The sequence below is a fragment of the Phyllobates terribilis genome, unplaced genomic scaffold (assembly GCF_046119375.1).
Source record: "Phyllobates terribilis strain yellow unplaced genomic scaffold, ASM4611937v1 Scaffold_116__1_contigs__length_5312468, whole genome shotgun sequence".
Lineage (NCBI taxonomy): Eukaryota > Metazoa > Chordata > Amphibia > Anura > Dendrobatidae > Phyllobates > Phyllobates terribilis.
In genome coordinates, this window is record NW_027362876.1 from 3006612 (window position 1) to 3018983 (window position 12372).

Sequence of the window (12372 nt, forward strand, 5' to 3'; positions counted from 1 at the left end):
ATGGCGACCTCCACACCAGGATATTTAGGACCTATGTGAGAAAATTCACCAAAATGAGGATGAAAACCATAATTAAAAAAAAAAAACGGCAAGAGTCCAGTGGACTGATTGATCCGAATGTTAAAGGTGAACTCAGCAGGAAGTAAGAATGAAGACCAGTCCTCCTTCTGAGCCGCAAAAAGACACCTTAAAATGTGTTCTAAAGATTGACTGGCTCTTACTTTCTGACCTTTGGTTTCAGGGTGGTAGGCACAGGAAAATGTCAAGTTAATCCCCAGTTTTTTACAAAAAGCTCTCCAGAATTTGGAGACAAATTTTACTCCCTTAGCAGACAAAATGTTAAGAGGAATTCCATGCAATCTCAATGACAAATAAACAATGTGTCTCAGCATTAGGTAACCCTGACAAAGGAACAAAATGAGCCTGCTTACTAAATTGTCAACAACCACCCAAATAATAGTCTTACTACCAGACAGAGGCAAATCCGTGATGAAATCCATGGACAGATGAGTCCACTAATTTTCTGCAATTGGCAATGGAGCAAATACTCCGGCTGGGAGATTATCACAGGCTTTATCTCGTGCACAAACTTCACAAGAGGATACAAAATCTTTAGTATCGTTATTCATAGGCGGCCGCTAAAAAAGCCTAGTAATTAGTTTCCACAAATCTTTGACCCCAGGATGACCACTCAAGGTGGAATCATGAAATTCCTGCAACAAACGCAATCTTAGGTACACAACTACTAATAATTTGAACCTAGGAGTGGCGGAAAGAGCCAACAATTTACCTTTTTACGGATCTCAGCTTTCAACTCTGAGGATACCAAAGAAACCACAATGGCCTTAGGGAGAATGGAGGTTCTGGAACAGAAACTGAAGTTAAACTCTGTAATAGCGCGTCAGCCTTCATATTCTTGAACCCCGGCCTGAACGTGATAGAGAAATTAAATCTAGAGAAAAATAAGGACCCTCAGGCCTATCTAGGAGTTAGCCATTTAGGTGGTTCAATACACACTAAATTCTTATGGTAAGTGACTTGATGAACTGCCCCCTCCAGAAAATGTCTACATTCCTTAACCCCATTCTGACATTGTCAGTAATGGTACGTCCCTGTGCCCTATGGACCAGGTACGTACTATTACGACTGTGTGATCGTGTCCACACAGAGGCTGCCGCTGACACCCGCCACGCAGTGTCAGGAGTGTTGACCGCACCGCTCCCCGCACTTTAACCCCCTAAATGCTGCAATTGCTGCAGCATTTAGCAAGTGAGCAGGGGGACAGATGCCCCTCTATTCTTGTATCACAGATCCTGTGCTGTCAGTGCAGGGTCCCGATCATTGCCATGGTGACCCGATGTTGTCATGACTAGCATTGAGCGAATTTGTTCGACATTTCAAATTCGGGTTCGGAGTTCGCGCCAAAAAATCGTCTCCTCCCACGAACATCCTTGATTTGCAACGCTGTCACGCAGAAACATCTGCGTGACAGCATTGCAAATCAGGGATGTTCGTGGGCAGAGCCGATTTTTTTTTGCGCAATCAAGCCAGAACCCCAAACACGAACCAGAATTTGAAATGCCGAACAAATTCGCTCAACACTAGTCATGACGACATCTGGGTCACCAGGCCCCAGCAAGTTACTTTGATCATGCGCAGTGCATGTTCAAAATAACTTGTGTCTGTTGTATAGCAGTGATCCTGCACTGCTATTGTTACAATTTATGTTGTTTTACTATCTGCCATCTTGTTTTGGTTTGCTGGCTTCTAGTCTTTTCCTCTGGTGCTGGGTTTCTTGGTCACGTGATCTCTGCACTCTTTATTACCCAGCACCTGGCACCCATTCCCTGCTGGACATCAGTGTTGTAACGCTCGTGCTCTGGCTAAGTAGCCTGGTTTAGTTCTTCTTGCTTTGGACTATTGTTATCCTGGGACTTCTTGTTCCACCAGTTTTGTTTCCTTTAATTTTTGTTTCTGCAACTAACTTTTCTGTTAGGAGGTCTCCTGCTTTTGCTCCCAGTCCTTAGATCTTTTAGGGACCCCTTTCCCTTTCCTACAGGTCTTCGTTTAAGTTCAGTGCAGGAGTTTCGGTGGGGCTATTCATAAGGAATAGGGCACCCACTCCAGTGTAAGGTAAAGCTGAGTCTCAGTGCAGGGAATGCTATTCCCTCCTATTCCTTAGTTCTAAGTTGCAGTACATAACAGCTATACATTATAACTGTGATCAGACTGCAGAAAGTGGAAGTCCCATCCATAGTGGGACTAAGTAAAAAAAAAAGTTATAAAAATATTACAAAATATATAATTATCTATATTAAATATATATATATATATATATATATATATATATATATATATATATATGTATATCATACACACAGTTTGTTGAAACCAGAAGTTTACATACACTATATAAAAAGACACATATGCATGTTTTTCTCAATATCTGACATGAAATCAGAATAAACCTTTCCCGTTTTAGGTCAATTAGGATTACCATAATTTTTAATATTTGCCAAATGCCAGAATAATGAGAGAGAGAATGTTTTAAGGCATTTTTATTACTTACTGCAGTCAAAAGTTTACATACAGTACATTTCATTAGTATTTGGTACCATTGCCCTTAAATTGAATGACTTGGGTCAAACATTTGGGATATCCTTCCACAAGCTTCTCACAATAGTTGGTCGGAATTCTGGCCCATTCCTCCTGACAAAACTTATGTAACTGATCCAGGTTTGTAGGTCACCTTGCTCGCACCGGCCTTTTCAGCTTTGCCCATAAATTTTCAATAGGATTGAGATCAGGGCTTTGTGATGGCCACTCCAAAACATTGACTTTGTTATCTTTAAGCCACTTTGTTACCATTTTGGCAGTATGCTTCGAGTCATTGTCAATTTGGAAGACCCATTTCTGCCCAAGCTTTAACTCCCTGGCTGATGTCTTGAGATGTTGCTTCAGTATTGCCACATAATCTTCTTTTCTCATGATGCCATTTATTTTGTGAAGTGCACCAGTCCCTCCTGCAAGAAAACAACCGCACAACACGATGCTGCCCCCCCTATTCCGTGAGGGATCTAGTTTCCAAAATGGCATCACTTGTGAGGGGTTTCCACTGTTTAGGCACATCAGGAGTTCCCAAACGAGACATGACGTCCGCTAATTATTCAAGCAAATTTTACATTCAAAAAGTCAAATGGCGCTCCTTCCCTTCTGAACCCTGCCGTACGCCCAAACAGTGGTTTCCTCCACATATGGGGTATCGGCATGCTCAGGAGAAATTGCACAACAATTTTGTGTTCAATTTTTTTCCTGTTACCCTTGCGATGTGGTTTTCACCACCATGAGAGGTGCAGTTTTTAGAATGGTGTCACTTTTGGGTATTTTCTGTCATAAAGGCCCCTCAAAGTCACTTCAAATGTGATGTGGTCCATAAAAAAATAGTTTTGTAAATTTTGTTGGAAAAATTAGAAATCACCAGTTAACTTTTAACCCTTATAACTTCCTAATAAATAAAAATTTTGGTTCCAAATTTGTGCTGATGTAAAGTAGACATGTGGGAAATGTTATTTATTAAACACCAGCCATATCAAATAAAGTTTACCACTATCATGGAGTACAATATATCACGAAAAAAACAATCTTAGAATCAGTGGGATAAGTTGAAGCGTTCCAGAGGTATTACCTCATAAAGTGACAGTGGTCAGAATTGTAAAAATTGGCCTGATCATTAATGTGCAAACTATCTTCAGTGGTAAAGGGGTTAAAGGCTGATTTAACAACGAGTTACTCATAATTCTTAACAGCATAATTTATTTCAGCAGACGAAAATTTTCTTGAGAGTAATGTACATGGCTGCAAATTGGTCAGAGCTTTGGAACCCTGAGAGAAAATGGCCTCTACCCCGACCCATGAAGCATCCACCTCCACAATGAATGGTTCTTGGAGATGGGGTTGGATTAGAACAGGATCAGACATAAAACACTCCTTCAATTTTTCAAAAGCCCTCAAAGCATCTGGTGGCCAAACCTTGAGATCCGCCCCCTTACATGTGAGGTCAGTAAGAGGTCCAGCAATCTGAGAAAAACCCCTAATGAATTTCCTATAATAGTTGGTGAATCCTATAAAACCTTACAATGCGTTCAGGTCACTAGGTTGGAACCAATCTATTATGGCTTTCACCTTTCCAGGATGCATCGTAAACCATCAGACGATAAAATGACCCGGGAATGAAACTTCCTGAACAGAAAAAAAACATTTCTCAATTTCATCAAACAAAGAAAGAATTCTCCCTCAATCTTTGAAATATTACACGGACATGTTCCTGGTGAGAATCCAAATCAGGAGAGAAAATTCTATATCATCAAGATAAATCACAAGAAATCTCCCAAAGTAATCAGAGAAATATCATTCAGAGAGTTGTGAAATCCTGTTGGTGCATTGGAGAATCCAAATGGGAGGACGAGATTATCGAATAAAACCTCAGACGTTAAAGACGCCGATTCCCACTATCACCTGTCATGGTGCAAATCAAATTGTAATAAGCCCCTCATCTCCGCTCCGTACACCTCGTACACACGCGGCTCCGCTCCGTACACCTCATACACACACGGCTCTGCTCCGTACACCTCGTACACGCGCGGCTCCGCTCCGTACACCTCGTACACACACGGCTCTGCTCCGTACACCTCGTACACACACGGCTCTGCTCCGTACACCTCATACACACACGGCTCCGCTCCGTACACCTCGTACACGCGCGGCTCCGCTCCGTACACCTCGTACACACACGGCTCTGCTCCGTACACCTCGTACACACACGGCTCCGCTCCGTACACCTCGTACACGCGCGGCTCCGCTCCGTACACCTCGTACACACACGGCTCTGCTCCGTACACCTCGTACACACACGGCTCCGCTCCGTACACCTCGTACACACGCGGCTCCGCTCCGTACACACGGCTCCGCTCCGTACACCTTGTACACACGCGGCTCTGCTCCGTACACCTCGTACATACGCGGCTCCGCTCCGTACACCTCGTACACACGCGGCTCTGCTCCGTACACCTCGTACACACGCGGCTCTGCTCCGTACACCTCGTACACACGCGGCTCTGCTCCGTACACCTCGTACACACGCGGCTCTGCTCCGTACACCTCGTACACACGCGGCTCCGCTCCGTACACCTCGTACACACGCGGCTCTGCTCCGTACGCCTCGTACACACGCGGCTCTGCTCCGTACACCTCGTACACACGCGGCTCTGCTACATCCACACTGTAAACCCCTCCTGACCCCACACATAAACTTCAGCTCATCCAGCACCATGACAACCAGCACAGCAGAGTCCTGCATCCACTGAGGCCCCTGATCATGTGACCCCTGACTCCTCCCCTCCTGTGACCTCATCACAGCTCCTGTGCGCAGTCATATATGTGGTGGCGGCTCTGCAGGTGGAGGTATGTGGAGACCCCATTACTGGGCGCAGGGGGCATTAACCCCTTCAGCACCGAGACTCTTTTGGGGTCTTGTGTTGCCCCTTTATAAGAATCATAAGGTTTTTGTTCTGTTTCCTGTAATAGATACATACGACCCAACTATGGAGAGAGGAAAGGAGGAATCGTATTGTTCTCATAGTACAGGACCCCTTTACTGGCCCCACAGTGTAATGCCCCCATTATGCCCCTTATGCAGGATGTATGATGCCCCCCACAGCGTAATGCTCCCATTATGCCCCTTATGCAGGATGTATGATGCCCCCACACAGTGTAATGCCCCCATTATGCCCCTTATGCAGGATGTATGATGCCCCCACACAGTGTAATGCCCCCATTATGCCCCTTATGCAGGATGTATGATGCCCCCCACACAGTGTAATGCCCCCATTATGCCCCTTATGCAGGATGTATGATGCCCCACACAGTGTAATGCCCCCATTATGCCCCTTATGCAGGATGTATGATGCCCCCACACAGTGTAATGCCCCCATTATGCCCCTTATGCAGGATGTATGATGCCCCCACACAGTGTAATGACCCCATTATGCCCCTTATGCAGGATGTATGATGCCCCCCACAGTGTAATGCCCCATTATGCCCCTTATGCAGTATGTATGATGCCCCCACACAGTGTAATGCTCCCATTATGCCCCTTATGCAGGATGTATGATGCCCACCACACAGTGTAATGCCCCCATTATGCCCCTTATGCAGGATGTATGATGCCCCCACACAGTGTAATGCCCCAATTATGCTCCTTATGCAGGATGTATGATGCCCCCACACAGTGTAATGCCCCCATTATGCCCCTTATGCAGGATGTATGATGCCCCCACACAGTGTAATGCCCCCATTATGCTCCTTATGCAGTATGTATGAAGCCCCAACACAGTATAATGTTCCCCCAGTAGCGCCTGAGGTCCTGTAGTTGGAATAATCCCTCTGGAGTTGGTTTTCCCTTTGCCTGCTCCCCTACATGTAGACCCTCGAGCATGTATTCATGCATGTAGGGGAGCAGGCCTTACTAGATATCGAGGCTTTGTACAGTAATATACCGCATGAGGATGGTATCAGAGGAGTAAGACATTTCTTGAAATCGAGATCAATAGAGTGTAGCAGACATAATGACTTCATGGAGGATCTTCTAAAATTCGCTATTACTCATAACTTCTTTCTTTTTGACAGGAAGTACTTCCACCATCTCAGGGGTACTGCGATGGGGAGCCACTGTGCACCCTCACATGCTAAAGTATTCCTGAGCTGGTAGGAGGAAACTACAATATTCAGGGATGATCATAAGTGGTGGCATCCATATATTGGGGTATGATATAGATATATTGACTACATTTTTATCATCTGGTCAGAGACGAGTGAGCAATCTTTTGAATTTGTCAGAGAGCTCAATATCCATAGAGTGGGCCTTAGATTTATATCAGAGTTTAATTATTACCAGCTGCCTTTCCTGGATGTACTAATCAAGAAGGATTGCAATGGGACCCTAGGAACACTCATCTATCATAAACCTTCAAGCACTAATAAACTATTGAAGTGGGATAGCCACCACCCCATCCTCATAAAAAGAAGAATACCCAAGGGCCAGTTTTTACGGTTGGGTACTGCTCTAATGTCACAGATTTTAATATACAGGCTATAGACCTGAACATCAGATTCAGGGAAAAAGGGTACTCATGGTACATTTTGGATTCCACATCATCGTTTGCAGAAAAATGGGAGAGACAGACACTCCTCCATCCCTAACCTAGAGACCAAGAAAAAGATTGGACAACACGAGTAAGAAAAACTTACGACAATCAGAGTGACTGTATCTTTCATATCCTCAGAAAACACTGGGATATACTTGTGGCTGATCCGGACCTGAGGGTCCTGTGGGATCTACTCCCACAATAACTTTCAGAAACGGTCAGACAATTAGGGACCATTTAGTGCATAGTTACTGTCAGGGAAATATTGAGAAAGTATTAACAATTTCTCTCTGTCCCTGAAACCCCTCTTCATCCCTCCCTTATCCACCATTTGTCACCAGAGGAGAGCTGAAACTCCAGCTGTTGGTATGCAAAAAACAGTACAAGAAGTTCAGTAGCCTATTCTACTTAACATACAAATGCATCTCCTCTTAGCACAGACCTGGGATAGATTGACACCTTCCAGCATAGGGGCAGAGATGGAAGGAAAGAGGAAATGACTCGTTTAGGCTCAAAAGGGGTTTAACAAAGACTGCAGAATCTTCGAAATAACTAAAGTTTCATAATTCTCAAAATGAAGGGACCCATATTTTTAGTGACAGGGTCAGCTTGGGAATGATATGGATATTTTCCTGTCTCTGTAGGTCCCTCTGGGGGGCTGTGGCGCAAAAGTCCCAAATTAACAGATTGCAGCTATACCGTGTGAGGTCTCTTGAGAATGGTAAAATCATAACGGAAAAAAATGTATCACTTTCGGGCCTCTACGATCAACCCACAATAAGTTATCTCAAAAAACAGATATCTAATAAAGATATGAAGGCTGGAGACCAGCCCCCGTAATGTCATCCCAGGGGGTGTGTGGGCCGGTCTTTCACTTCAGCATAAAAGAATCTGCTGAGGTTGGAGTAGTATTCATTGCGGGAGTATGTATTTATTATAGCAACGGATCTTGCTCGATAACAGTCAAATCAAGCTTAGTGTCTCCCCTTCACCTATATTGAATTGTCTCAGCGATCATTATAGTAAGTCTTCTTTAATCCTGTTTATTTTGTGTAACTACTTATGTATTGTATTGTCCACTTTTGTAAAATCTTGTATATTTTTCATAATACTGCCTCCCTTTTGGATTAAATATAAAATGTAATAATTCTTTTTCTTTTTTGCTGTAATTGTTCCCTCCCTCGAAGCCATATGCTATCAGAACGCAGGCGTCCGCCCAGGCCTGTATTATATTTCAAATCTGGACGGCGGTGGCAACAATTTATATTAACCCCTTGAAAGCCTGAGGCGTATTAGAACGCCCCAGGCCATCACCCCCGGTCCAGTTAGGGCTCCGGCTGTGAGCCTGCATTCAACCGAGCACATGTCAGCTGATTCTTAAAGCCCATCGGTGACCCCAGTGGTTGTCATGTAATTATCACTATGAGAGCCACCTAGTGGTCGGCGCTCATAGCACAGGAGCATTTCTGCTACATAGAGGTGATCTGCTCATCACCTCTATGTAGCAAAGGCGATCGGACAGTTGCTGCTTCTAGTCTCCTATGGAGACTATAGACGCAAGCAAAAAGTGTAAAAAAAAAGTTTTTAAAAATATTAAAAAAACATAAAAGTTTAAATCACCTCCCTTTCGCCCCAATCAAAATAAAATAATAAAAAAAAACAACCCACATACACATATTTGGTATTGCCGTGTTCAGAATCGCCCGATCTATCAATATAAAAAAAGAATTGATCCGAACGGTAAACGGCGTAACGAGAAAAAAATTCTAAACGCCAGAATTACTTTTTTTGGTCGCCGCAACATTGCAATAAAATGCAATAACGGGCAATGAAAACATCAGAGCTACTCCAAAATGGTACTAATAAAAACGTCAGCTCGGTGCGCAAAAAATAAACCCTCACCCGGCACCAGATCCCGAAAAATGGAGACACTACAAGTCTTGGAAAATGGTGCCTTTTTTTTTTTTTTTAGCAAACTTTGGATTTTTTTTCACCACTTAAAAAAAAAAGAACCTATACATGTTTGGTGTCTACGAACTTGTAATGACCTGGAGAATAAGAAGGGCAGGTCAGTTTTAGCATTCAGTGAACGTGGTAAAAAAAAAAAAAAAACATCTGTGGTATTGCACTTTTTTTGCAATTTCATTGCATTTGGATTTTTTTTCCTGTTTTCCCGTACACGATATGGTAAAACCAGTAATGTCGTTCAAAAGTACAACTCATCCCGCAAAAAATAAGCCCTCACATGACCATATTAAAAATAAAAACGCTATGGCTCTGGGAACAAGGGAAGCTAAAAGCGAAAATGCAAAAACGGAAAATCCCAGGGTTAATTGGGCTATCGTGAAGCTGACAGTGACCGTACGGGGGCGTAGACACACATTCCATGCGTTGGAATCTGGAGGTGTGATGCCATACGCTCACTGGTCGCTTGCCGATACCTACGTAGTGGGTAGTCGGGATCGTGTGCTCGCCACTCCCTGACGAAATCCAGACAGAGTAACGGCAGCGGTGAGATATTGTGTGATCTCCCCGGTGTCGTCACTGTGGAACCCTGACAATTTCTATAAAAAACCTGCACCCAAGGGGACTTGGCTAGATAGAGGAATCTACGATTTCTTTAGATTTGCAGAACATTGTCCATTTAATTGGATGAGACCATGTAAATCTTTCTTGAGTTCCTCCATGCTTAAAATCTTTTTCTAGTGGGATTATTCCAACTGTAAATCCTCAGGACTAGTATATATGATCACACCTGCCCCTAGATTATGTAGGCAAGATCAAGAGGGAGTCTGGGAGGATTGTGGGGGGGCATTTGGGCAGTATACGCCATGGTTGGGACACCCCATTAGCGAGACATATGAACAGTGTACATTGAGATCAAACTGGAGACATCTCCTTTTGTATCATTGAGATGGTTAAACCCAATGTGAGAGGTGGTGATCACAATAGATGTATCCTCAAAAAAGAAAGTAAGTGGATTGTTATACTGAATTCACTGGCCCCTAAGGGACTCAATGAGCAAATTTCTTATGCCTGTTTTGTGTGAATACAGACCCATCCTGGATTACATTTTTGGATTTTATACTCTACCCATTGCTACTCAGTTCCCTGTGAATGGGATTCACATATTATTGTACTTCATCGAGATATCTGAGCTTCTATATCAGAATTATTACTTAGCAATTATTCCACATATACTATTTATTAATTAACAAGTGTGGTGATCCTTGTGTATCTCTAATTGTGCAATAGAGGTCAAATTTGACCATTTAGGAATATACTGTGGGCCATCATCCCATATCTTATGAAGTGATAAAGTAGATCTACTTGCCTATTGCATGATGGGAGGATGTGAAATACTTGTTTTTAGTCTCCCATGACGCTGATCTCAGAGATAGAAAAATCTTATGTTGGTGTAATGCAATCCAAAACCATTATGCGCTCTGGTATGGAACGCATGCTTCTGGACATGCACAATCGCAGATAGGAGACCGTGATGCACTCCGGCGTGGAACGCACATGTCCCGGCACGTTTGTGCTTTCTGCCCGCCTGTCTCCGTTGTTTTGTGCTGGATTTTGGGGAATACTTGAGAATTTATTTTTGTTTCATCTGTCTTTAATTAATCCATCAGATAAGTCCTCAGAGAATTATAATTAGAGGAACCCATGGACACATTAGGATTTGTGAAGCTGACCTCCGCTCTCCTCTATTTCCTTAGAATTTATTGTGTGACCTGTATTTCAAAACAGTAGCTCTTGGTTTGTTTCATTTCCATGTGTAAATTGAATTTGACTCGTAGTCTTTGATATCTCTTTCAAACTTAGTTTTTTTGATGTCTGAGATCCATCCTCCAGACTTTGTAAATTCTTTTGCATATTTTGTTTGATTTTTGTATCCAAAAAGGCTTCTACACTGGGCGGAAAACTTTCAACTAGTTATTTTCAAGAAACAAATATCAAACGCTATGTGACTTGGTTATCCTTGGTTAGGTTTTTTTTTTATTTAGATTGTGAGCCCCAATGGGGACAGCGATGATAATGTATGTAAAGCTCTGCGGAATATGTTGGCGCTATATAAAAATAAAGAATATATATATATATATATATATATATATATATATATATATATATAATATAATGTGGACATACACCCTGTAAAGCATGCAACTATATTAACCGCTTCCCGACCGCCCACTGTACATAAACGTCCGCGCTGCCTGGGCTCTGTGCAGCGCGGACGTTTAAAAATGGTGGGTGGTCTCGCAGCGCTCAGGACCCCCAGGGTCCTGCAAGCGCTGCGAGAGCGGTGCAGAGCGTTAGCTCTGACAGGGAACATCATCGGGACCTGATTGGATCAGGTCCCAGTGATGTTAACCCTTTGCTGCCTTCTATATGCCGCGATCTATCGTGATCGCGGCATATAGAAGACAGCAGGAGGAGAGGGGGTGGTATACTTACCTCTCCGAAGACCCCTGATACGTTTCAGGACCTTGGGTTGCTATGGCAGCTGGAGGTCACATGACAGCCTCCAGCTCTACCATATATGGTGTCCTGCCAGTGTCAGCCTGCAGCTGAAGCCTGGCAGGACACACTGACTGTGTGAAGATCTCATGTAATGTAATATATGTCTATTACATTACATGAGATCAGCGATCAGAAAAATAAAAATTAATGTCCCATACAGGGACTAAGTAAAACTGTAAAAAAAAGTTTAAAAAAAATGTTTTGAAACTGTTAAAAAAAAAATACAAAATAAATTAAAATAAATAAAATATTAAACCGATAAATCCGTATATTTATGCAAAAATAAAAAAAGTATACATATTTGGTATCGCCGCGTCCGAAACAACCCGAGCTATAAAACTGTCACACTAATTAACTCCTTCTGTGCACACCGTAATAAAAATAAATAAAAAATGGAGGAAAAAACTATGCTTTTTCCTCATATCGCCAAACAAAAAGTGGAAAAAAATGCGATCAAAAAGCAAAATGGAAATAAAAATGGTACCGCTGAAAACGTCGTCTTGTTCCGCAAAAAAAAGAGCGGTATGGCGGCTTATCAGCCGAAAAATAAAAAAGTTATAGCGCTCAGAATAAAGCAATGCAAAAAAAAATTTTTTCTATAAAATTGTTTTATTGTGTAAAAGCGCCAAAACATAAAAAAAAT

General features: G+C 42.8%; 1 protein-coding gene across 4 annotated transcripts in view; it reads left to right on the plus strand.

The window, feature by feature from the left end:
* LOC141201473 (uncharacterized) overlaps positions 1 to 12372 on the plus strand; it is a 323215-nt gene that overhangs the window by 296063 nt on the left and 14780 nt on the right. Inside the window, exon 1 of one of the 4 annotated variants that reach the window (XM_073663473.1) lies at positions 5391 to 5460. The exons of the other annotated variants lie outside the window; for them this stretch is intronic. The gene's annotated coding sequence lies outside the window, so the exon portion shown is untranslated. Of the gene's footprint in view, positions 1 to 5390; positions 5461 to 12372 lie in introns of those variants that run through there. 4 annotated transcript variants of the gene reach the window in all.